At 40.1% G+C, this 27,974-nt stretch overlaps 1 protein-coding gene across 27 annotated transcripts in view; it reads left to right on the top strand.

Annotated features, from left to right (window-relative positions):
• CBLN4 (cerebellin 4 precursor) overlaps positions 1–27,974 on the top strand; it is a gene marked incomplete at its 5' end in the record, with an annotated part of 575,839 nt that overhangs the window by 463,445 nt on the left and 84,420 nt on the right. For 23 of the 27 annotated variants that reach the window (XR_013824133.1, XR_013824134.1, XR_013824136.1 and 20 more), the window contains 2 exons: positions 6,517–6,635; positions 27,567–27,621. Of the gene's footprint in view, positions 1–1,846; positions 2,534–6,516; positions 6,640–27,566; positions 27,632–27,974 lie in introns of those variants that run through there. The other 4 variants (XR_013824159.1, XR_013824135.1, XR_013824138.1 and 1 more) reach the window with 3 other exon arrangements.

The raw sequence follows: 27,974 nt of genomic DNA on the forward strand, positions 1-27,974 counted from the left end.
ATTGTAGGTCTTTTCCTTTTTTTGTGTTTCCTGCCTAGAGAAGTTCCTTTAGCATTTGTTGTAAAGCTGGCTTGGTGTGGCTGAATTGTCTTAGCTTTTGCTTGTCTGTAAAGGTTTTAATTTCTTCGTCAAATCTGAATGAGATCCTTGCTGGGTAGAGTAATCATGGTTGTAAGTTCTTCCCTTTCATCACTTTAAATATGTCCTGCCACTCCCTTCTGGCTTGCAGAGTTTGTGCTGAAAGATCAGCTGTTAACCTTATGGGGATTCCCTTGTATGTTACTTGTTTTTTCCCTTGCTGCTTTTAATTTTTTCCCTTTGTATTTAATTTTTGATAGTTTGATTAATATGTGTCTTGGTGTATTTCTCCTTGGATTTATCCTGTATGGGACTCTCTGCGCTTCCTGGACTTGATTTACTATTTCCTTTCCCATATTAGGGAAGTTTTCAACCATAATCTCTTCAAATATTTTCTCAGACCCTTTCGTTTTCTCTTCTTCTTCTGGGATCCCTATAATTCAAATGTTGGTGCGTTTAATGTTGTTCCCGAGGCCTCTGAGATTGTCCTCAATTTTTTCATTCTTTTTTCTTTATTCTGCTCTGCAGTAGTTATTTCCACTATTTTATGTTCCAGGTCACTTATCCATTCTTCTGCCTCAGTTATTCTGCTATTGATTCCTTCTAGAGAATTTTTCATTTTATTTATTGTGTTGTTCATCATTGTTTGCTCTTTAGTTTTTCTAGGTCCTTGTTAAACATTTCATGTATTTTCTCCATTCTTTTTACAAGATTTTGGATCATCTTTGCTATCATTATTCTGAATTCTTTTTCAGGTAGAGTGCCTGTTTCCTCTTCATTTGTTTGGTCTGGTGGGTTGTTACCTTGCTCCTTCACCTGCAATGTGTTTCTCTGTCTTCTCATTTTGCTAAATTTACTGTGTTTGGGGTCTCCTTTTCACAGGTTGCAAGTTCATAGTTCCTGTTGTTTTTGGTGTCTACCCCCAGCGGCTAAGGTTGGTTCAATGGGTTGTGTACGCTTCCTGGTGGAGGGAACTAGTGCCTGTGTTCTGGTGGATAAGGCTGGATCTTGTCTTTCTGGTGGGAAGGGCCGCATCTGGTGGCGTGTTTTGGGGTGTCTGTGACCTTATTATTATTTTAGGCAGCCTCTCTGCTAATGGGTGGGGTTGTGTTCCTGTCTTGCTACTCGTTAGGCATGGGGTGTCCAGCACTGGAGCTTGCTGGTCATTGAGTGGAGCTGTGTCTTGGCGTTGAGATGGAGATCTCTGGGAGGTTTTCGCTGTTTGATATCACATGGAGCCGTGAGGTCTCTGGTGGACCATCGTCCTGAACTCAGCTCTCCCACCTCAGAGAAACAGGCCTGTTGCCGGGCTGGAGCACCAAGACCCTGTCATCCACATGGCTCAGAATAAAAGGGAGAAAAAAAGAAAGGAAAAAATAAAATAATTAAAATACAAAATAAAAAATAGTTATTAAAATTTTTTTTAAGTAATAAGAAAGAAGAGAGCAACCAAACCAAAAATCAAATCCACCAATGATAACAAGCACTAAAAACTATACTAAAAAAACTGTAGAGACAGAACCCTAGGACAAATGGTGAAAGCAAAGCTATACAGACAAAATCACACACGGAAGCATACATGTACACACAAAAAGAGAAAAAGGGGGGAAATATATATATAATATATATTTAATATATAATATATATATTTAATATAAAAATATATTATATATATATATATATATATAGTTGCTCCCAAAGTCCACCTCCTCAGTTGGGATGATTTGTTGTCTATTCAGGTATTCCGCAGATGCAGGGCACCTGAAGTTGGTTGTGGAGATTGAATCTGCTTCTCCTGAGGCTGCTGGGAGAGATTTCCCTTTCTCTTCTTTGTTCGCACAGCTCCCGGGGCTCGGCTTTGGATTTGGCCCCGCCTCTGCGTGTAGGTCGCCTGAGGGCGTCTATTCCCGCCCAGACAGGATGGGGTTAAAGGAGCAGCTGCTTCCGGGGCACGGAGGCGGGGCGGCAGAGGCCGTCATAACGTTGCGCCAGCTTGAGGCGCGCCGCGTTCTTCCGGGGAAGTTGGCCGTGGATCCCGGGACTCTGGCAGTGGCGGGCTGCACAGTCTCCCCGGAAGAGGGGTGTGGAGAGTGACCTGTGCTCGCACACAGGCTTCTTGGTGGCGGCAGCAGCAGCCTTAGCGTCTCATGCCCGTCTCTGGGGTCCGCGCTTTTAGCCGCGGCTCGCGCCCGTCTCTGGAGCTCCTTTAAGCAGCGCTCTGAATCCCCTCTCCTCGCGCACCAGGAAACAAAGAGGGAAGAAGAAGTCTCTTGCCTCTTCGGCAGGTCCAGGCCTTTGCCCGGACTCCCTCCCGGCTAGCTGTGGCGCACTAGCCCCCTGCAGGCTGTGTTCACGCCGCCAACCCCCGTCCTCTGCCTGCGCTCCGACCGAAGCCCGAGCCTCAGCTTCCGGCCCCGCCCGCCTCGGCGGGGGAGCAGACAAGCCTCTAGCGCCGGTGAGTGCCGGTCGGCCCTGATTCTTTGTGCGGGAATCTCTCCGCTTTTCCCTCCACACCCCTTTGCTGCGCTCTCCTCCTCGGCTCCGAAGCTTCCCCCTTCCGCCACCCGCAGTCTCCGCCTGCGAAGGGGCTTCCTAGTGTTTGGAAACTTTTCCTCCTTCACAGCTCCCTCCCAGAGGTGCAGGTCCCATCCCTATCCTTTTGTCTCTGTTTTTTCTTTTGCCCTACCCAGACACGTGGGGAGTTTCTTGCCTTTTGGGAGGTCTGAGGTCTTCTGCCAGCGTTCAGTAGGTGTTCTGTAGGAGTTGTTCCACGTGTAGATGTATTTCTGATGTATTTGTGGGGAGGAAGGTGATCTCCACGTCTTACTCTTCCGCCATCTTGAAGCTTCTCCCAAAATCAAAATTTTAAAGAAAGATTGGGTCAGGAGTGATGTTAAGGTGAGCCATGAGTTAAAAGGAATCAATAATACTAATCCTGTGTTTTTTTAAAAATGTTTTGTGCATCATGGATGTTTTGGTATTAATTGTGATTTTAAAAGAATACTGCATTATAATATGATTTATCTGGATAACTGAATGTTTTGGCTTTCCCTCTCCCATCTTCGATTTCGTGCCTGATGCTTGTACCTCTCTCCTCCCATGTTAGTCTCTGCCCTGAAAGAGAGGCTCATCCATTCCTTTTCACATCGTGTTGAGGAAACTTACAGGTGCTCCAGAGGGATGGGTTCCACCTGAGCATGGGGTTGTGTGAGAGCAAATGGCCAAGGGCAGTGAGGGAGCTCAGGAGCTGTGTTTTGTCTATAATTGATCTCAGAGCCCCCAGGGAGCTCTGTGTTCTTTCCAGGCCTCAGGCTTGCTAACTTTGAAACCAAGCAGTCCACAGGTGGGCAGCCACGGAAGAACCTCCTTCTGGGGGCCATTAAAGGAAAGCTGCTAAGTAGAGAGAGGCTGTAGGATGAGGAATCTGCTCATAGACACTTCATTGGGATGTGCATTTAAGTGTTAGGATTCCATGTGTTTTTACTACTGTCTCAAAAGTCAGTGGATTCTGTAAGCCACGGGGTGGCATTTTTTTTCAGTAAAGGGCCAGATGGGAAATAGTTTAGGCCTACAGACTGTACAGTCTTTCACAACTACTCATGTCTGCCATTACAGTGTGAAAGCGGCCATAGGCATTGCATGGATGGGCATGATGGTATTCTAATAGGACTTCATCTAGGGGCTAAAATTTGCATTCCATGTGATTTTCGTGTTTGCAAAATATTCTTTTGCTTGTTTGTTCGACCATTAAAAAAAAACGCTCAGCGTTAGCTCTGTGACAATCTAAGAATGTCTTTCAGCAAAGTGTTTCAAAGAATCTTCTGGAAGGTAATGTAAAAATGTGTTTAGTTTCTCAGATAAGTCACAATTTTTATATAGAGATTGAGAGGGAGGGGATTGAAGAGAACCACAGATTTGTTGTTCTAAATAGTTAAGTTGCATTAGGTACTCCCGCAATACGCTTTAACATTTCATAATTATTGGTGTTGAGCATTTAAATTGCCTGCAGTTATGTCTCTTTTCTCGTCTGGACTGACAGTTCTGTGAGGGTTAAGGTTCTGTCTGTCTTGTGCCCTTGACTGCCAGGACAAATTTGGCAAAAAACAGGATTACAATGAATGTTTGATGAATACATAAACACATATTTACATCCCAAGAAAAATAGCAGAATATTTCCATATTTCAGGCTCACCACAAATACTATGTTTGTCAATACGAGCATACTTTTGCAGAGATTTATGAAGACATTAATCCACTAGGAAAAATAACATTGTTTCATTCTCCAGAGGCAAGATAGTCTAACATCAGCAGACAGTAGTAAAATACTGTTTTGTCTAAGTTATTAACTACCCACCATAAAATGAAAAATCAAAAGAAGACTTAAAGCACTTCCCTGGTGGTGCAGTGGTTAAGAATCTGCCTGCCAATGCAGGGGACACAGGTTCAGGACCCTGGTCCAGGAAGATCCCATGTGCCAAGGGGCAGCTAAGCCTGTGTGCCACAACTACTGAGCCCGTGTGCCACAACTACTGAAGCCCACGCACCTAGAGCCCGTGCTCCACAACAAGAGAAGCCACCGCAATGAGAAGCCTGCGCACCACAACAAAGAGTAGCCCCTGCTCACCGCAACTAGAGAAAGCCTGTGCGCAGCAACGGAGACCCAATGTAGCCATAAATAAATAAATAACTTAATTAATTCATAATTAATTAAAAAGACTTATATGGTTATATCTTGGTTTTAACTGGATAAAATAAAGTATTTCCTTACTTTCAAAATAAACCAGGAATCTCAAAGTATCGAAATGTATCAATGGGCTGGTTTTGGACAGGAATCAGTCAGTCTTTGTTAACATAAGGAAATGTCCTGGGTCTGGTAATTCAATTTTAAGATGGATGCTATTCAATTATTTAGTAATAAATAAATCCTCCTCGAGCAGCGTTACACAAGCACTGTGCTTTTTTTTAAATAGGGTTGGGGGGAGGTGAGATGGCAACTTATTGATCAGATGAGACCATGGGTGGCTGATAAATTTCTGCAAATGCCAGAGTACGGCCAACAGCACTGCATGCCTCTTAGAAATGATTCTAGAATTTTATCTATACGTTAAAAGCTAAATTGCACAGCACTGGCATCTTTTCAGTGCAAAAGCCATCTCAGGGGATCCTCATTCCATCTCAGGCAAAGTTCTAAGGTCGATACCTAAGGCAGAAATCATCTGCAGGGTGGACTATCTGTGAAAATCTCTTAGGGAGGCATCCTATTGGAAACTGACATACAGTAGGTCAGTGATTCGATCTGGCTACTTATGCTGTTGGGTAGGAAGAGATCTCTGTTTTTCTGGGTAAGTACCACATGAAGTAGTTGGCTTGTGCTTTTAGGCAGTGCTGTGAAAAAGGGGGTTCTGCATCTTTAAGCCCCAGCGAGTCTGATGGTTATACCACGAAAGGCAGTTGAGAAGGGAGATGGAAGAAGAAATAGCAAATCTGTGTTTCCCACATCACTCTCACTCTGGAATGATTTGCTCATTGGTTGCATGGAGGGGGCAGTTGCTTGCGCTGTTGCAGGCATAGCTGACGCCCTGTGAATTGACCTCCACTCAGCCACCTCGCTGGATTAAGTAACTCCTCTGTTCCCTCTGTAAAGCATACTGACTCCTTCTGCCTCCGTGTTGAAGACACTTGGATAGTAGGCTCATCTCTAGTTCTCCTGGACACTTCTCTTAAGCTCTGTGCTTACCAAGTATTCGCTTTGCTGTCTTAAATGTGTTAGTGGTAATTGTACTTGCTATTATAATTATACAGTTTAATTAAGTATTATATAAACTGATAAACTGTAAGTGTGAAAAGAGAATTGTCTCTATGAAAACTAAGTTGAATGCCTTGGGGGAAAAATGATAAAGACAATTAGCTAAAAAATGCTATCAAATTAGGTGTGAGGGAGACAAATGATAAGACAGTGAAAATATCATAAAAATCTAGTAGTCTGAACTCAAATTATATTAAAAGTTTTTTGAGGTCTTGCGGCATTTTCAAGCAACTGCCAGTGGTGAAATTAGAATGATACGTTATATTTCAAGTGAGGAAGGAAATGTGGAACTCCAGTCAGCAGATCTGCACTCAGGATCGTATTCTACATCAAAAAAATGGGAACATTGTAGATTTATATGTTTTAAAAGTGGAAATAAACTGGTTAGGACAGAGACTTTGCATTGTTCACTAGTATTTAGTTTTTTCTTTAATCATAGAAACCCTGAATTCTAGCTGGGTCACACATCTCAACTGGAGAATAAATTGCTAAGGTGCTCTTGCAGCTCAGTATGGCTAAGCTCTGGCCAAGAGGGTGTGAGTTGAAGTGATGGGTCCCGTTTCTGTCATGCCTTTAAGAGGAACATTCATGCATTCACTTTTATCTTCTCCTTCCTATTGTCTGGGACACAGATGCAGTAGTGGGAGCCAGAGCTACTCCCTCGGACCTAGAGATGATGGCTGCCGTGTGCTGAGATGGACCTATCCCATCGGTTCTGGACCACCTTCCCCTCCTCTGCTGCTACCGTTTGGTAGGTGAGAAATCAACTTCTGTCTTCATTAATCCACTGTATTGTTGGAGTTTCTTTTTTATAACAGCATAGAATGTACCCTAAATAAAACACACTATAGTTTTAGATAAATATATACATATATACAACTTACATTTTTATATGTGGCTCATCAGATATTTATATTTGTGTAATTACATGTGTAATTATTTTCTGATTTTCACTTTAAATGACCTTTTCAATTAACCAAGCAATCTACCAGTTCTGATATCAAGGCTTCTATTCTATTATTTTTCTTCTCCTTTTAAACTGGGCATAACAGTTGAGTTGTATCAGTTAAAAGTGCTTTTGGTGAGAGTTGAATTTACTCTCTCTTTAGCATAGGATTGGCCAGCTTGCATTTGTCAGCATATGTACCAGAAAAAGAAAGGGGCAACAGCTCAGAGACCACCTGCTGCACCCCTAAGAGTGGCCACTTTAGAGGACCCCATGGCCGCCGTTCATACTGGAGCTTATATGAATGGCACCCCCAGAGTTGAGCAGTGCACAGCCTGGGTAGCTGTAGATGGCGCTCCTGCTGATGCTTGCCCAAAGGGCTTTTCTCTCGAATGGACTTGAGGACATGGGGAGGAGGAAGGGTAAGCTGGGATGAAGAGAGAGAGTAACACTGACATATATACACTACCAAATGTAAAATAGATAGCTAGTGGGAAGCAGCCGCATAGCACAGGGAGATCAGCTCGGTGCTTTGTGTCCACCTAGAGGGGTGGGATAGAGAGGGTGGGAGGGAGACGCAAGAGGGAGTGGATGTGGGGATATATGTATACATATAGCTGATTCACTTTCTGATACAGCAGAAACTAACACGACCTTGTAAAACAATTATACTCCAATAAAGATGTCAAAAAAAACCCCCCAAACCACGTCATTAATCAACCACTGATACCTTGTGCTGGCGAGAATGTAGCAAAGCAGACACTCTCATACATCGTTGGTGGGAGTGAAGGTTGGTGAAGTGCTTGAGGAGAGCAGTGCCCATCCAAAACTAAACACTATATACGCTTTGAGAAAGATTATCTTCTCCTAGGAGGTTATTTAAGAAATTCTCATACATGTGGACGGAGAGACATGTTCAAGTGCGTCCATTATAATAGTGGAGAAAAATCTAAATGCCCCTCTTCTGTTCCTTCCTTTGTTATTTGAGCACAACTAAAATAGTGCAGATTATGGAAATTCAGGCTGGAAGAGACACACAATGACCCTGACCTCGGGGAGCATACCTTCCTGTGAGGTGTCAGATTAACAGCCAACAGATGCACAAATAAATATGTATCACAATGTCACACAGTGAATAAGGCCATGGAGACGTTATTTACGATTCTTTATGGAATGCTATTAAGCCATTACAAAAGGATGACATATCATACCGTATGATATGTCATATCAGACATATACCAATGACTGATATGAAAAATTATCAAAAAATTTCAGTTCTTTCCATGAAAAGAAACTGCACTGCAATACAATGTGAGTCGTAAGGTCGCAACCATGTAACAGTATGTGTCTGTGGGCATATATATGACTCTAATTGTACAGAAAACACCTGAAAGCGTGTGTATCCGAAGAGATAGTAGCTATATCTAGGGTGAGTGTCTAAGTGCCAGGCGAGGGCAGGTGTGCATATGTGGGGTGAGGTGGGGCAGTACAAACAAGGGGGGTGTTAATACTTTATTGTGCATCACTGCGTCTTCCACACTGAGACTGTGTTCCCATTCTACTTCTGTGTTTAAAGAGAAGAAACCTACGGCAACTAATCAGTGCTTCTCTAAAGCTGGTAAGGGAATAGGGCAATGGAGAAGGGTACTCTCCTGCCCTGACGCTAGGACTGTAAATCTGTCTAACCTTTCTAGAAGGGAATATCGACAGCTTTAAAAAGCTCAGCTTTTTGAAGCAGCAGTTTCACATCAGGAAAAGCCTAGAGAAGTCACCCATGATATGCAAAAGAAATTTAAATAGAAGAATGTCTGTTTCAGGTTTGCTTACAGAAATTTAAAAAATGATGTCCAACACTAGAGAAATGACTAAATAAATTATGGCAGTTCCCACATGATAAAACATTACACAATTCAAAGTCTTCTTTTAGGGACTGTGAAGATATAAATGCTCACAGCATGGCAATTTGTGGGGAAAATCGTAGAAAACAAAAACTGACCACATAGCATAATCCAGTGTGGTAATAAAAATCATCTGTGTATCTACCTATGCATTTATGCATCTGTGTAGGTATGTATGTATCTATCCGTTAATCCATCCATTTACCTAACAAAAAACTGGAATGAAAACCAAAATTTTTAAAGTGATAGTATTAATGTATAATTGTGTTTTTTAAATTAATTTTGTAAAGTTTTCTAGGTGTCTGCAATGCAGAGGTATTACTTTTATGAACACACACACACACACACACACACACATAGCGATACTAGTTATCTTACTACAAATATCTGACACAAAGAGAACCCATGTGTGGCAACCGTTACCATCATCTCTTCTCCTTTACGGGGTGCCAACTCAAAAGGTTATCAATCCTGAGGAAAATGTGCTACTGTAACAGTTACTACGAATTAGGTTGAACCATATGAAATTGCTCTGTTTGTAGGTAAAAATATTGGAAATTTTATATGGTTCAACATACTAGCTATAGTGTATTCTATAATCTAAATGAAATTAGTCAACCTCTTCAGACTCTCATTCTTTATTGCAAAGAGTCATTCTTTCTGGGAGACTTTGAGATGATGGTGGTAATGTGCTTTGTGTTTGTGAGATGAGGGGTTTCGGCAATCGCACTGAAAAGGGCCCCAAGCTTGGTATTTTTACTGTACTGTGCTGTAAAATTCTTAATAATTTTTGAACAATGGGCCACATGTTTTCATTTGCACTGAGCCCCACCAATTCTATAGTGCTCCTAGATGGGAACATTCTTGAGACCAGTGGCCTGTGATTTCTAGTATGCATATAAAGAAGATAGTATTTTTGGAAACCCTAAGGGAGCAGTCAAATAAAATTGCTCTCATTTTCTAAGCCATAAACCTAGGCACATTAACACCAGCCTCTGTGTCATTGGGAACATCTCAGGGGATGCAGTAGGTGTCCATGAGTAGGAGGTAATGGAAGGCTTCACTGGGTTCTTCTAACTTAAAAAAAAAAAAAAAAAAAGGTGATAAAGTTATATAACTCACCAGGGTCCAGGTGGGCACGTGGAGTCCTCATTATTGCATTCATAAGCTTTCCATATACCCATCAAGAAGAAAAGGCATTCTGTTGATACTTGCTTGCTTTGGGAATGAAACGGGCAGGAAATAAAACAGCTCCAGCTTGTGTGTGTCCCCCAGTTACAGAAAACATGATGCCTCTTAGGTTGGGTTCCTGCCTTTTTAAAACTCTGCTCTCCACCTGAAACTAATATAAGTCAACTATACTTCAATTAAAAAAACAAACAAAAAATCTGCGCTCTCCACAGAAGGTACTCAATTCCACTCCTGTTTCCTGCCAGAATGAGATGCTTACTTAATGCAGAAAAGAGGAAGATGCAGAGGATAGAATTTGTTTGTCACACACTCCCAAACACCTATGCATCAGGTCGTTGCATTTAACCCATCACATTTTTGAGGGGCTGTAGTTCTGTCTCTCACTCTAAAATAATAAAATATACATAAGGAATATTTTTGGGATACACAGACCAGTCTTCAGTGAGTCCTTGCTTATAAGCTATTATCTCCATATCTTTTGTATAGATTTTCAAATCAAGTGATATTCTGCTGTCTAGTATATTCCAGTATGGAGTTTGTCTCTGAAAAAGTTCCATCGTTTGGCCTAATATTTCCACACCTAAGAATATATCCCAGGTAAATAATTAGTGATACTCACAAACATCTCAGCTTAAGAACACTCATGTCAGGATTGCTTAAAGTCCTTTTTAAAAATAATGCCCAGCAATAGGGAAATGATTTTCTAAATTATGGTAATTCCATGTAATGGATAGTCGTACAGCCATTAGAAATCTTATTTATAAAAAATTGTTAATGACTTGAGGTGGGGTTATAGCTCAACGTATTAATCTGCTCGTTGCCTGTGTATTTAACTACCCAAAACCACACCAGAGGAAAAATAGCCAAAGAACCCAAAAGGCTAACGAGAAAAAGCTGTGGATCCATGCTTGGAGGGCGGCTTTTCTTTTCTCAGAGGCCAGAGGAGGGAAAGTTGCAAGATGGCTAGGAGACCCAAATTCTGGAGAAGTTGGATGCCTGGGGAGGCCATGTGTCCTGGAAATGGGAGGAAGGAGGAAAGGATACTCCATTGCGAGATGCAGGGAGAGGAGTGTAGACTCTGAGTTACTAGTACTAGTCATCACTCGAAGAGCCACTGTTCAACAGCCTTGTGTCTCGGGAGAGAGGATCAAGGAGATGGGCTGATTGGGAGGGGATGAGAAGGGGGAACCTTGCTATCCTGGACAAGGCAGAACTTGGTAGAACTGGTAGGAAATATCTACAATTATGGTGGCAGTGGATGAATCACATAGTAAAGTCCTTCTTTTTTCGTTTTTCTTTCTTTTACAATATGTGACCGTTCTGAGATTGATTCTTTCATTCAATAACTATTTCACAAGCATCTGTTATTTGCCGGGCACCCTACTGGGTACCGGCTGTAACTGTTGAACACGATAGGTTTCTGCCTTCAGGAAACTGTGCTGCATGTTCATGAAGGAACACTCAGCAAACAGAACACAACAGGAGAGCAGGATGGTATTGCAATGGGGTCATGTTTTTCCCGATAGAAATATAATGCCATTAATATGAATGGCTTCGTGAAGTATTTTGAGTTTTGCTGGTCCAGCACATAAGTCAGTCTTCAGTAAATGCTTGGAGCGGGGAGTGACGGGTAGGTTCTGATTTGATTTCTTTCAAAAATCGGTTTTGAAAGTTAGGGAAAGGATTCTATCATCAAGTGTCTGAGCAAGCGGGTCTCAGTGATGATATATTGATATCTGGTATGTTGAAGTTAGTTTTGAGATGTATTACCAATAATTAGTAACTGATATAGAGTACCAAAGGTTTTTAAAATCATTTAAAAAATATAGTCAATCATATTGCAAGTAAAATAATGACTTGCATCATGATACCTAGGCGAGGAAAGACTGGACTTACAACCAGAGAGCTGGAGATTGTCGTGAAACTTACATCCAGTTTTATCTCTGCCTCAGCTCACTGCATTACTGATACGGTGCTTTAATATGTCTGAATTTTCTTGTTTTCCAAATGGATACGTCTGTGAGAGTTAGTAGATTGCTTAATATTTATTTTGTGACTGGTAAAGCTTCATCTTGAAACCATTGTTTTTGCTTTAGTTTGTAAACAATTATCAGTATAAAAGCTCCCAGGAAGAAGCATTCTTTTCCAGTTTTACTTACAGGCAGTATAAATTTTAAAATTAGGGATATCAAGCAGATGCATGCAATGTTAGGTGTCCGGCCTGAGCGGAAACAGTCCACATGTAAGATAATGACGGGTAGGGGCTGTGGTGAATTTCCGGATGTGTGCCAGATTTGAAACAATTCATAAAGAAAGTTGTGTGCAGGAAAAAAATAACTTCCGGTCACTAGTGGCTCACCATCTCTTTGCTTAAATGCCACCGTCATCTATCCTGCTTTCAGTGCCTTCTCTTCTGTTGATATGGTTCTCATCATTGGATTTCTTTTAAAGCTTACTTTTTCCTAAAATGTTTATGTATGTCAACCGTAATACATAACCAGTAATCTATATCAGAGGAATCTTTAGCCCTGTTACGGCAAAAGACTTGGAGGACATAAGGTAGAATTTTCCAGAAGGTAAGCCAGCCTAAGTTCACAGGCGTTTCAATGACTCTTCTGTCTTCTTGAGCCTAGTCATCTCAAGGATTCAGCCTGATGTTTCCATTGGTGAAAACTTTTGATTGCCAGTGACAGACATTCTTATTCTAATTGACTTAAGCAGAAAAGAGAAAATCAGTTTTTAGTATATATAATTAAAACGTCCCAAATTAGATTTGGTTTTTAGGGAGCAAACAATGTTTGGGGGGCCAGGTCTCTCCAGTTTTGTCTGTGCTCCCTTCCATGTTGATTTCATGCTAAAGTTCTACTCATGGCAAGACAGATGCCCAGAAGCCCTTAACCTACATGATTACAACTTTAAGTCCAGTGGAGAAGAATGTATGCTTCTATTTCAATATTTTTCTCAATAACTTGTGCCTAAATCCCTGACTCAGGCTCTGCTTCTGTGGAATCCAACCTAAGAGAGCAAGGAAGGAAAAAACCCCAAACTGTGTCTGGGAGAGTAGTATGATCTCAGATAGTAGAGGACAATGGTTTCCACTGTTTGAATGCTCAGACTGATTGATGGATAAGGATTTCAGAATAATTCCTGCTGATCCCTGTCAGAACAAAGAAAACCTATAGAGCTTATTATTATTATTATTACACTGTTATTTTACTCACTTTTCTTTTTCTTTTCCTTTTTCTTTTTTCTTGGATGAAGACTCAAGTCAAATTCACATGGCTATTTGTAAGACACTTACAATGTCAAAACATCCAAGCCCCTGCTTGGGTGACATTGGGATTCAATATTTTGGGGAAAATGGAGGTCTGGATTTTAGGGACTCTGTAACTGCTCTTTGTTTTAAATGGGTAAGAGGTACTTTGGGTGAATGCCTAAGGGTTAGTTAATGCTGTGTCCTCTGATATGACTCTACTAAAAAAAGACCAGAGTGAGAAGAAATTTTATGACTCAAAAGAATTCATCTAAATTTCATGTATTTTGGAGGTGACCTCTGTGAAGCTTTCTGGCGCTCTGATTTCACATTCCAGAGACCAGGAATGAAAGAGGAAGGGTTATAATTTAAGGCCATAGTATAAACACAGTTGATTGCAGAGAACAATAAATTGCCATTGGAAATCAATGCATTATTTTGCAAAGCTTGTCTGGGGAGAATCATTCCATCTTCACAGACACAGTGAATGTTTGCTAGATTTCTAGTTGTTTGCTGGGGGTTTATACAGCATCATATTTCCAATGGAATCCATAAGGAAAGGAAGCCTGGTTTTTCAGTCTCCCTTTAGGTAGTACAAACTGCAGAGGAGTCTCAGAGAAGAGGCATTGAGAGCTATAAAGGAGTGAGCTTTTCCTCGTGCAATTAATTGGCCAATTAAAGAAAAGATTCCTGGCATAGTTCATTTAACTGTTCACTTTTTAATGCTTTACTTTGCACATAGGGGCCCCAAATTAGATAAGTTTATTTTATTAATGCAGATAATATTAAACATTTAGGCATAGTTGTATATATTTATATATGCTATTATTTTATATTTTTATATATATAAAATATATATATGCTATTATTTTATATTTTATATATTTATATAGCATATATGCTATATGATGCATAGTTGTATATATTTAAAGGGAAAATTTAACATGTATCAGGACATTGAAAATATAAAATATGTTGATTGTAGTCACAGAATGTACCAAACCCTAAATTATAATTTACACAGAGCAGGAAAGTGGGATTTGAAGAGTTTTGGATTCAGGCACCAACAGTTTGAAGGAGGCATCTACTAAACATTTAATTTTTTTCCCCTAAAATTCTTACTTAAAGGTATTGAGAACTTTAGATACATAGTAAAATCTGATTTAGTTGCAATTCTCTAATATGGAGTTCATAATGATGTGATTTAGCTAGACTAACACTGGCTTGTGACCTCTATTCAAAGAAAATTAGTTTTGCTATGGAAAAGGATCTTGCCAGGGAGAATCTTATCTATTTATTAAAGTACTTGACAGCACGGAAGTTGCATTTCATTGAAATTGTTTTATAATTTACCTGGACCCCAATTAGTACAAAATTGTGATGCTTGACTATATACTTCACTTTATGCTACAAGAACATCTAGTTCAGAGTTTAAATATAATATTCTTTTCTAATAAAATATTTTTATAAAGTTAGATCTTTTCCTCCTTTAAAGATCCTTCTTTTAATTTTTATACCATAAATAATAATGGAATATCATCATTGTGTAATAAAACATTTATCTTCTGGATAAACCGCTCCACTCTTATTATTTGTGTCCTGAAATAGAGTCATTTTATGAATTGAAATCATAAACTGTCTTAGCTCTAAGTATAAATTAAGCAGAGCCTATAACATGTCAGCTGGCCATTTTCAACCAATACCATGAAGAAGCTTGGACGTTTCCAAAGTCCCGTGTTAGACAAAATAATCAATGTCCAAGGGTCTTGTGTCAGGTGAATGCGTAGCAAGGTGATTTCTAAGACAGATTTGAATAAAAACAAAAACATTCAAAGGGTAACTTTCCTGACTGAGACTATTTCCCCATCTGAATGCACAAAGCTGTGAGAACTGCTCCATCTGTAACTGTCTCCATCTAGAGCATAAGACTCCACTTTAAGGACAGGTGTCAGGGAAAATGGGGATTTTCTCATTATCCCAGGGACCTTGTCTGACCTAGCGTGACTTCTAATGAATAACCTAATGAGGCCTCTGAAACAACCAGTCTCTAAGATCAGTCCAAGAAGATGCTCAGGCTCTGTGTGACCCAGTTCTGGCAAGTCCAGTCTCTAGAGCCAGAGAGTAGTTAGGGGAGGTTAAAGGGAGAAGTGCTTTATATTCTGTTTCTATTAAAAATGACCAAGCATGTAAGGCGCACTGATTTTAATCAGCCTCCCACACGTTTTGAGGACTTTGGAAACCCTAGCAAGTTCCAAAAGCTCTAAGTTTCCATTAGACACAGTATAACCTAGGGCGACCATCTCAGAAGATACACTCACAATATTTTAACAGTCCACAAATTCTTCCATTTATCTGCATCTCCCCCTTCAGCTTGAAATTACTGATCTGTAAGATAAGGTAACATTTGGTCACTTATTCACCAAATACTTATTGTTCTACATCAGTCATTGTGGGTAGGCATTGGAGATACAGAAATTAATGTGATAGACAAAATTCTTGTTGTCGGAGACCTTATATTCCTGGGTGGGAGTGTACGGCAACAACAGACAAGTCTTTCAAATAAAAATTCAGAGCTGTAAGTACTATAACAAACAAAGCAGGGTGAGGTGTTACACTGATGTGGTTGACATAGCAGCTGTTTTAGTTAAGAAATCAGAAGGCCTTTTTTGTGTTTTAATATTCCACCTTTCAAAGTGTTTCATCAAAAGGCAGATATATTTTTGTAAAATGGTGGTATAAGTCCATGTTCTCCAGAGAATCAGAACCAATAGGATATAGACGTAGATATAGATATATAGTAATAGATATAGATATAAATGTAGATATAAGAGGAGATTTATGATAACAGTCGGCTCATGTGGTTATGGAGGCTAAGATGCTCCACAGTCTGCTGTCTGCAAGCCGGAGAACCAGGAAAGTCAGTGGTATAATTCAGTCCAAGTCCGAAGTCCTGAGAGACAGTGGGCTACTGGTTTAAGTCTTGGGGTCAGAAGGTCCGAGAACAGGAGCTTCCATGTCCAAGGACAGGAAAAGATGGGCGTTCCAGCACAAGGAGAGAGAATTCGCCCTTCCCTCACCTTTCTGTTCAGGTCAGGCACCGGATGGATTGCATGGTGCTACTCACGTTGGTGAGAGTGGTTCTTTGCTCCATCTACCAGATCAAATGCTAATCATTTCCAGGCACACACTCACAGACACACCCAGAGATAATGTTTTTCCAACTGTCTGGGCATCCCTTAGGGCAGTCAAGTTGACACTTAAAATGAACCATTACAATGGTATCAGAGTTCATCTTTATTTCAGCTTGTTAATTATATCAGTGTCCTGCATATATGTGTATAAATGTTGGATATTGATGGTAATTTGGAAGACCTATGGGTTTGAAGCCTGAATTTGTACAGTTTAGCTGTTCCCTTTGAAAAAGAATATGTCTCATCACTTACATGTTAGAAGGGGAAGAATAGGTGCCTGATTTTGTAGTCAGACCTGTGGCGTGGAGTCCTTCTGTGAGAGGTGGGGTACCCACGGCACACACATTACTATTGGAGGCTCCTATCTCCTTAAATCAGCAGAATTCTTGTTGATTTCAAAGGCGTTCTCTATGAAGATAAGGTTGCATACCGACTGATAGATCAGAGCCTAAGAGATTCCACATCAGCAGTCTTTCTCTTTAAATATACACTTTTAACTTGCAAGTCTTTCAAACAATACGGTTGTCAATAATTTAGTAAATAATCTCCAATGTCCTAAAACTTATAGCACTTTGGGTTTGCAGTCTGGTAATGTTTTACATCCTGGATGCTACTACAAATCAAAAATCTTTATTATAGAGCCAAGTACTTACACAGAGCTCTCCTAGAAAAGGGGAAAAAAGGACAAATGCTTGTAGATAAGTATTTGCACAATAAAAATGTTTTAATGAGAAAATCTTGCTGCAACTTGGAACACGAAATCGAGTAACTTTCATCTCATTTGCCTGGTTTTTGATGAGATCGTCAAGTCTAGTTCGACCACAGTTAGATGAGACCTGAAAGTGGGGGAAATGGGTTCTGCTTATTACTCAGAATAGTGCCTTGCACTTAAGAGATGCTTAATGAACCTGTGTTAAATTGCTACCTCCCCGATTTACGGGGGACACATGGTGTAGTCCTGAAAACAAGTGTTATTCTTCCAAGCGGGAGGGAATAATTCACAAACATCCTGCTTTAACTATAGCTCATGTGTGTCGGGAATTATTAGCAAAATACATGGACATGCATGGAATATTGGTGCTGTTATTTCTTATAACAGTGGGTCTTAACTCTATCCAAACCAATGTCAATTTTTATAACAAATATTTCATACTATATCTTTTAGTCTTATGAAGTAAAGTAAAATTCATAGGTAATATGACCAACTTACCATATAATTTTAAAATATAATGTCCTAATCATAATATAAATGAGAAATAAGAGAAAACTACTGTGATTTATAGCAATAATAATATAATGTGTATTTTAATACAGGAACGTTTAGTCCTGACCATGCTAGAAGGCAAAATGTAGTTGTCAAATGTTTGCACTTAGATATAAAATTGCCTATTTATACACATCTACACAACTAATGGAGGTATATTGTGTTGGTTGTTGTATCTGGAAGATGCTGAGGTTTTCCAGAACGATGAATGAATGACTCAGTAAAGTTATGAACCGCAGTAAAAGCTTATATATCAATTTACACAGACATTGTGCTTCTGGAAAATTGAGTGGTTAAAACTGTGAAAAAGATATTAGATTTGCACGTGAAGGGCATTACTTTCTAGGTTCATAATATGAATGACGTAATATTAAAATATTATGTCCATTGCTACCTACATGGAGATCCATGGGGACATTTCAAAGTCACTCAGAATACAAGAGCATCCTTTGTTCTTTGATACAGAGACGTCCAGTATCCCTGGACCCCATTTTCCAAATCATGGTCATGGCTACCCCATGCCCTATTCATTGTGACAACCATAGGAAAAGTCCCTTCATATTTCCAAAATGTTCCCTATGAGGCCATACTGTGCCCATTGAGACCCACTGAATTATGTCACGAAGGCAAGACGGTGATTGTGAATCTCTCCTCTGGCTTATCATGTGATATCTTTTCGTCACTCTTTCCCAAGTTCCTGGTAATTTTTGAGATAGTAACACCACATGGCACTCTCGCCACCACTGACAATTGGTTGATGGCATAGTTTTCCTGTTCCCTAGTCATTTAAAATGGAAATAAAACGAACCCTGTATGTTTAAAAGTAGTTCTGGTTTACATTACTATATGACTGGAGAAAAATTATTGCTGCACGGAGGGAACGATTAATCACATGGAAGACAAAGACAAATAAAAAGCAGGACTTTCTTCATCTTTAAATATGAAGAAGAAAATGTAACAGTAAAGGAAATATGTAAAAAGGAGAAAAAGACAAATGATTGTTGGGTTCAACTAGTTTTGAATGTGTTAAAGCATTGAGAAATGGGAGCATAAATATAGTTTTTATTTTTTTTTTTTGCGGTACGTGGGCCTCTCACTGCTGTGGCCTCCCCGTTGCGGAGCACAGGCTCCGGACGCGCAGGCTCAGCGGCCATGGCTCACGGGCCCAGCCGCTCCGCGGCATGTGGGATCTTCCCGGGCCGGGGCACGAACCTGTGTCCCCTGCATTGGCAGGCGGACTCTGAACCACTGCGCCACCAGGGAAGCCCATAAATATACTTTTGATAATTGTAATACTTCAGATTTTAAGCAAAGCTCAGAAAAAGTGGCTGGTAGGTTAAATTACTTCTATCCTTGGATGTTTGGGTTGTAATGTTAAGGATTTTAAGTAATTGGCTCATAAACTCAATTGACCATTAAACTGCAATTGACTAAAATATTAAAGCCACTTGGTGGGGGGAAGCCTGAATTACAATTAGCGGAGTGATTCGATTAAATTTCACAAATGCCTATTGAAGATGTAGCACATGTCAAACTCTGGGAAGAACTAGGATTTATTAACCACTTACTAGAAGCTACATATATGGTTTTCCACAGTTTTCTCAGTGACTCTCTACATGAGTATTTTATCCCCACTTTATAGATTAGAGCACTGGGGTTCAGCAAAGCTCAGAGAATGAATCCTAGAACCTAGAATTTGCATGTCCATCTGTTTCATCCTTAGGGAGGAGGGTGTATCATCCAGCTACTAGGTCCTAGGCTAGGACAGGTGCACGCTCTATTTCCTTTATTCTTCAAAGAACCAAATGATAAAGGTGGCAGCTGTTTCTCTAATTTTAGAGCTGAGTCAATGAAGGCTCAGAAACTTAGGTGACTTGGTTCAGATCACACCACGAATGAATAGTGTAAGTCAGACATAAGGTTGGATTGATGTGAATTCAGAGGACTTATTCTTTCCATCATGGTCCCCTATGCTTAGTAGCACCATCTCTACTTGACATTATTCTTTACATTTAACTCTTGGTTGATCCTCATTAATTACAAAGATCGAAGCGTAATTTTTTTGTGATGTTAGAAAACACTTGTATTAGCTAAATTATCTAATTCCCCAGAGAAATCTTGAAAAATGTGTGACATGGAAAAAGAGTACCGTGGGGAGTGTGGAAAGCAGCGCCCTCCCCTGTTCATATGTGCTCATTATCGGCAGATTAAGGTTTCTGAGAAGCATCATAGTAAATACATGGTTTAACTTGGTTAATGCAGTTAACAAACTCATTGGTTTTTCCCAAACTTATTTGACCAGAGAATCCTGTTCCCCACTAACGTCTGTTAAAATCCTCAGGATGTAATGTCTCATCTAAGACATTTGGGAACAAAAAAGATTGTCTAATTAGTTTTTGAGAGGCAAGGTAGTTTTTCACATAGTTAATCTGCATTTTGCAAAATTGAAGGGAGTCCAAGTTTCGGCCTCTGCTTTGGGCACCTCCTTCTGTTCTCTGTTTTTTAAAGCCCTGGCCTAGACTTCATTCACAATCTTTTCTAGTCAGCATTAATTTGTGAGTACTCAGAAATAGGGTACAGATAGTATTCAAGAATGCAGGTGGCACAGAAGACACCCAAATGGGATGCATGTTCCATTTGAATGAGAAATGCAGTCATCTTTAATGTCAGATAAAAGCCAAGGATTATCACTCATTTTTGTTAAGCAAAAATATAACGTGAGGGGCTCCCCTGGTGGCGCAGTGGTTGAGAGTCCGCCTGCTGATGCAGGGGACACGGGTTTGTGCCCTGGTCCGGGAGGATCCCACATGCCGCAGAGCGGCTGGGCCCGTGAGCCATGGCCACTGAGCCTGGACCCGCAACGGGAGAGGCCACAACAGTGAGAGGCCCGCGTACCGCCAAAAGAAAACAAACAAAAAAACAACAACGTGAGAAGAATATCATCTTTAATCATTTCATTTCGTCTCAAGGATAGATTCAAGTGATGCAAATCCCCCAAAAAAAAAAATGTTCACTTGGGTGAAATTAAAATCTTTTGGCTTACACGTGCTAAGAAAATCCTGATTTCACCATATAATATAGAGCATTCTATTCTGTATCTTCACAGTATCTTCATGATTGATCCTGAGAAGCCTGTTGCCTGCAAACCTTCTCTCTGTCTCTCTGTGGCCTGGATCTGCAATCTGTACAAGCTCCAGTGCTACACCTAAGAATTCTTGCACTTGACAGCTGTATTTATAGGCTTTATTTTTAAACTGAAGAAGTTAGCATACAAAAGAGATTTCAGAAATTTCTGACCACCTCATGAATGACCCTGGAATCCCTGAAAGGTTATTGATGAAAAAGTTGCCGCTGATTAGATATTTGAATACAGAATTTTAACTGAACCTTATACTCTTCTTTATTTGAAGGTGTAAGGGGTGAATGCAGTATTAGGATACAAGGAGCTTATATCTGACAGAAAGTAATAAATAATAAATGTGAAAGAACTTGAAAGTGAATTTGCATTTGTAAGGGCTATTCAATGTGATGAGCCATTATTATCATTCTTACTATGAGAAGCCCACATTTCCAATTTTGGGATTTATATGTTTTCAACAACTAATTTTTTTTCTTTCAGAATCTACACAGCATAGGTACAATATAATGAGGCATTTGAAAACTTCCCATGGAAGGAAGCTGTTTCATGATATTTACAGAACTTCACAAGCCTTTAACTACAGTCAAACTAGTAACACACACACACACACACACACACACACACACACACACACACACACACTTTTAACTTTCCCCTCTTCAGTATCTTAAGTTTGTTCAACAGACGCTTAATGAGTGCACGTCCTGTGTGCTGGAGATACTCATATGACTGAGCACATACTTTTAAACAATATTAAACGGATCCATTGCATAAGTAACACAGACTTATTTAAGAAAATCTGGATAACTGAAAAATTATGAAGGAGTGAATCATCCATAATCCCTTTCCTTGAAGACAGGTCCTGGCAGGATGCTGGTGGGCCTCCTCCTGACTGGTTCATCTATATCACTCGCCTCACTTTGTATTTTGTGTGAAACAGGATCATATTATGTGTACTGTTTTATAGCCTTTCTCTTTCTTCACTTAATATTGTTAACATTTCTCCAAACCAATGAATATCCTTCTACAGCAGAATTTTGAACAAGCACTTATTTTTTTAATTTTTCTTTTTTTGCGGTACGCGTGCCTCTCACTGCTGTGGCCTCTCCCGCTGCGGAGCACAGGCTCCGGACGCGCAGGCTCAGCGGTCACGGGCCCAGCCACTCCGCGGCATGTGGGATCCTCCCGGACCGGGGCACGAACCTGCGTCCCCTTCATCGGCAGGTGGACTCTTAACCACTGCGCCACCACGGAAGCCCTGAACAAGCATTATTAATTCATCATATGGCTATGCCATATTGTACTTAACCTAATGCAGTTGTTCAAGAGGGGCATTCACGGCTGCTTTGCTGTGGTAAAAAACACCTGTAACGATTTCCCAAGTGAATACATATTTGAGCACATTTCTAGTGCCATTTCTAGACTAAAATGAATGAACATTTTGAGAGGTTTAATACAGATGAGTAATTTGCCCAAATAGGTTGTACCAACACCCCCTCTGTTATTTGATTTCATGCCATCTTGTCCTTCTCCTGGGCAGCATAGATCACAGTTGCAAATGAATACTTAATTTTCTGCTTTGTGTTCATGTTTTCCACCAGAATGTAAGTCCTGTGAGGACAGGGGATGTCTGCCTTGGACACTGCTGTCTGTATCTTCACCTGGAACTGTGCCTGGCACGAAGAGGTTACTCAATAGGTGTTTGTAAAATGAAAGGAGGAAGGGGGGCAAATGAGCCAAGTGGGAGGGCAGGAAGAAGAAATTGGAAGTGAAGGGAGAAAGGACAGAAAGATAGAATCACTCTGGCTCAGTTTTATTAGTTTGTAAATTAAGGGGGCGTGGTTAACAGCTAATTCTTGAGCTCTTTTCAATCTAACAATTTTTAGCCCTGGAAATTATAAATAATATAAATAGAATCTGTCCAGGTCAGTGAAAGTGGCTTTCAGAAAAGAGAAGGATTTAATGTCAGAGAACAGGTAGAAATGTGTAGCTTAATGGCTGATTGCACAAGCCCGAGTGTGACACAGGTACTTGGTTTCCTGGTGGGGAAACCAAGTACCACTTTGTAGTGTTGATGCAACACCTGGTGATAAGACATTGGAAATCCTGGGCTTTCCTCCAGCATAAGGGACATGAAGGGAGGGAGGTTGGCGGTGGCCTGGGGAGATGAGTGAAAAAAATAACAAGTAGACAAGTATTTGCATTTATGCTGCAAACACAGATTGGCAAAGCATTAAAGAAAATAAATATCTTCCCTCCAATGATTGCTGGAAAGGATATGGAGGAGAGCCTTTAAAGTGAGCAGGTGAAGAAATATTGGTACAGGTAAGAAGGACCTACTGGTTTAAAGGCTGGAACTCAGATTCTTAAACTAACATGTATTTACTGGATTGAAGACCATTCAACTTAGAAAAAGGAAATTGGTTTTTTGTTTTGTTTTTTTTGGTATGTAACTTATTTCACAGCCTTTCTTTCATTTCCCCACTTCCTAAAAAAAAAAAAAATACTTTTTTTTTTCGGTTGAGAGAAAAGGATCTGGCCCCTTTGAGTGGAATTCGGAGCTAATTTGAGTGTCAACTACGGTTCACTAAATTGACATGGGAGAAAAACTGATCATTAGTTTGGGAACACCCAGGAGGGTACAGTGTACGTCAGCATGGAAGAACTGTGCATTTGGCTGGTGCACAGTCAATATTAAATATTAATAAAACAAATTCCATTGTTTTCAACTTTGGGAAGGGGAAGCTGTGCTCAGGGACTTTTGTTTCAAATCCCCTAACTAAAATTAGTGTTTTAAAAAATACTGTTCCTCTCTGAAATGATGGAAATTTAAATTCTCCCTGTTAGGTTTATGCTGGATTTAGGAAATGCAAAGGTGATACTTCAGGAGAGGAGGTTAAGATTAGTGGGAAAAAAAATCAGACACAGGGTATTAAAATACCATGCTACAAACGAGTAATATATTCAGTCTTGTAAGAAGGTTTTCGAGATCTAAAGGAATAAGCAGAACTGTGGTTAAAAAGGAATTTAAAGAGAGGGGAGGTGCTTTGGAGACTTCAGTGATTAAAGGGTACCATTCATAGTCATAACAACATGAGGCAAATAGCTTATACTCTGTGCTGGCTCTTAGATGAATTCATTCAATATTTCCCATTTCTTTAAGAGGATGTAAGAAAGTCATTTACTGTGTATTGAGCAGGAGATGCTGTGTTCCAAAATGAGGCTCTTAGCACTGCAGCTCTAGGAAGGGAGGGCTCTCTGTCAATGTGATGCTTTATCTAACTTTGTTTTCCCACCTGCATCTAAATTCTGGATCCCTCCAGGGAAACCTTTCAGGTTTCTGCTAGGGGCTGTTCACGCTGTGAGACCGTTAACTGAAGTATAGAGAGTTAGGGCTCCAGGAAGTTTCATAATGGTCCTGGTCATTTGATGGGGGAGAAAGAGAGGGGAGAGGGATGCAGAGCATGCAAAGTTACAACGGGGCTTCTTTCCACAGGTTTTTTTTTTTTTTTTTTTTTAACATCTTTATTGGAGTATAATTGCTTTACAATGGTGTGTTGGTTTCTGCTTTATAACAAAGTGAATCAGCTATACATATACATATATCACCATATCTCCTCCCTCATGCGTCTCCCTCCCACCCTCCCAAACCCACCCCTGTAGGTGGTCACAGAGCACCGAGCTGATCTCCCTGTGCTATGCAGCTGCTTCCCACTAGCTGTTTTACATTTGGTAGTGTATATATGTCCATGCCACTCTCTCACTTTGTCCCAGCTTACCCTTCCCCCTCCCCGTTTTTGAGTTAGGTAGTTGAGCTTAAACTTCAGCTCTGTCTTCGTTGGTCAGCTCTAGGCAAGTAACCGAAGTTATTCCCCACCAGAGAATATTTGTGCATTACAGATTGAGTTCAGAATTAAAAGTAATTCTGTATGCAGTGACCTTTCTAGAGCCTGACACATTATAAACATTTAGGAAATGGTAGTTTAAAGCCAAAATAACAGTAATAGAGTAGTGGCTGCTTAACTATCAATTATCATATGATTTGGCCTTCTAAGAACTGTAACTTTTAATTTTTGTTACGTTAAACAAGGAGGTGGACAATAGTAGAAAGAATCCTGTACTGAAGTAAGAAGGCTGGGTTTATCACATAACCTTAGGCAAGTCATTAAACCTTCTGGGCCTCGGTGTTACTGTATTAGTTTCTTGTTGCTGCTATAACAAATGGCCACAGACTTAGTGTCTAAAAACAACATACATTTGTTGTCTTACAGTTCTGTAGTTCAGAAGTCTGACACAGGTCTCAATAGGCTAAAATCAAGATGTTGGCAAGCCTGCATTTCTTCTGGAGGCTCCAGGGGAGAATCCACTTCCTTTCCTTTTCCACCTTCTAGAGACAGCCCACATTCCTTGGCTCCTAACTCTTCTCCATCTTCAAAGCCAGCAACTGCTGGTTGAATCCTTTCCCATCACTTTACTCTGACCTCCTCTCTGCCTTCCTCTTCCACTTTTAAGGACCCATGTGATTATGTTAGGCCTGCCTGGATAACCTGGGATCATCTCTCTATCTCAAGGTCACTGATTGGCAACCTTAATTCTGTCTGCAACTTTCATTGTCCTTGCCATATACGGTTAATATAGTCACATGTTCTGGGAATTAGGACATGGATATTTTGGGGTGGCTGTTATTCTGCCTACCACATTTATATCTATTATATGGAAAAATAGCTAATATAGAATTTATTTTAAATGAAAACATATAGATTTCCATTCCTTTGCTAATCATATTTAGGACAAGGACTTCTCCTTTGAGTCCTGCATCTTCTTACGTAAACCGTACCCTTAACACACATTGAGAGTTCTCAGTTTCTTTTTTTAATTAAGAGGAAATTAAAAAGAATACATTGTGAAGCAATGTATGTAGACTATTTTTAGATACTTTAATGATGTTTTCATTTTATATGTTTTTTTCCCCCTTAAGCCTAGTTCAGTTTCCTTTCCAGTTTCCAAACATTTCAACTTAATTTTCATTGAAAAATTAGTTTTCACTAACATTCACCAATTTATGTACCATATGTATGCTTTCAGTAGCAGGAACAGATAGCATAAACAATTACAGGTGATCTGGTTTGCATAGAATTTACCAACTGGAAGCACAGGTGTGCAGGCCAACAAGTGATCCAGGGACTAGTAAGCATCAGTCACAGTGTTTTACTGAAGCAATGGAGATTGTAAAGTTAGTTAAGCGGAGATTGATTAAAGAGCTTCTACTATAATGGAATCTGATGTTATTGAGTGCTTATTGTACACCAGACACCACATGTATGTTTACCTGCATTATATCTTTAAACTTTTATTACAACACTTTGAGGAAAGTTGAACCTGATAAGAGAAGTAATTTCCCCAAAGCCAAGTAACTAGTTGGAATAAAGTTAGGACTTGAAGTTACACAGTTAGACTCTAGTTAATCACACAGTCCCACTCCCAGTCTGTCATACAGTTCTCACAGGGCTGAATGAAGGATTAAAGGAGGGAAGGATTAAAGGTGAAAATGCCTGGAGGACCCAAGGCGTTGTCACGGTTGGTGTTTAATCGTATTTGGCTGATTCAAATCTAAAGACTTAGCTTAATAGTTATCAACCAAAAACAATCGCCCAGTTGTGGAGTATAGGCTATAGGTGAACTCCTGTGCCTGGAAGTGTTAAGATTTTTTTGAAAAAGATAGAATAGATACAGGACATATAATAATAGCTACCATTTATTGAGCACTTATTCCGTGCCAGGCACTGTGTCACGCTCTTAGCATATGTTATCTCATTCAGTCCAATGCCCACAACCCTATGAAGTTGACACTATTATTATCCCATTTTACAGTTAAGAATACTAAGCAAAAGGAATTAAATTGTTTGCTTTAGGTCAGAGAGATGGTAGATGGTAAAGCTCTGGAGGGATTTGATGAGGTTTATCAGATTCTAAACTTCAGTTCTTGGAAATCTTTTTCTGAGGAGAAGGGTAGGTAGAATAATACAATGAAGAAAGAAGGGACAAAACTTAGCTAATTTTAGAATGTCAAATTGGTTCATTTCCCACAAGTTATCTTTTTTGTTTCTGTTTTGTTACTATCTCCCCCAAAAGGCTACATATCTGTAGACACAGAAATAATCTGAGTCATTAAAAGCCTATTGAGAGCAAACAGATAAGAGGATGCATGCATGTTTTGTAGGTTTATTGTTTATGTTAAAATCTTAGAATTAGTAACTACCTGAATGTAACAGCAATTATGATAGCCATGTTTAGATGAAGACTGGGTAAAATACTGAGTCCCTAAATTCTTGGCCGGTTACCTACAGTCTTCCCATTTTTGAAGAAGGATGCAGTATGGAATGCTCTGGGGGAAATGTACAGTCCACATCTTTACAGAGAAATTCTGACCCAGGAGTGCGAGGCTGAGCCATGAGGACTCTTCTGGCTACACTGGCCAAAGGCCATCCTGAAAAACAGGTTGACCAGACATTTTTGCTCTGCTCCCTAGGCTAGGTCTATAACCTAATGGAGGCTGTCAGTGGTTTCTATCTTGGCTGTCTTGAGCCTTCATGGTTCCATGGACCTCTGAACCACACCACCACCCAAGAGCCCTTGCAAAATGGAAACAGAACAGGTAGACTGGATTCTCACCTCTACTCTCTAGTCAGTCTGAGTAGCTCTGTCTTTATCTGGTGTGTTTATTTAAACTCGGGATTCCATTTTGTTTGATTAAAGAGTTCTGAGGCTTTTCTTCCCTCTCTCTTTCTTCCCTGCTCTAGGTCATGATGCTCTGAAGAGAGGGACAAAAAAAGATGAAGCAAGCAAAGGAAGCAGGTAAGGAGAAGTGTTTACCCTTAAGGGCTTTCCTGCTTCGCCGAAACCAGCATCTCCTGATCATGTGACCCATTTGGCTTTTTTCCAAGGATGTGCTGGCTCTTTCCTTTCTCATTTACATCACACTTCTCTCTCTTTTTACAGTAGGATATAAGCTCCAGAAGCAGGGCCATTGTCTAACTTCAGTGCTATAGCTCCCATTTCCAGAGCAGCGTCTGGTTTTGGGTAATCACTTATGTGTTTGTTTGAATGAATGAAAAAAATGTGGATGTATAAATTAATAAATGAAGATTCATTGGGGTGGAGCAGACTTGACAAAGGAGGGAAAAGTAGGGCAAAGAATGGCGACATTT

The sequence above is a fragment of the Stenella coeruleoalba genome, assembly GCF_951394435.1.
Source record: "Stenella coeruleoalba genome assembly, chromosome: 15".
NCBI classification, from domain to species: domain Eukaryota; kingdom Metazoa; phylum Chordata; class Mammalia; order Artiodactyla; family Delphinidae; genus Stenella; species Stenella coeruleoalba.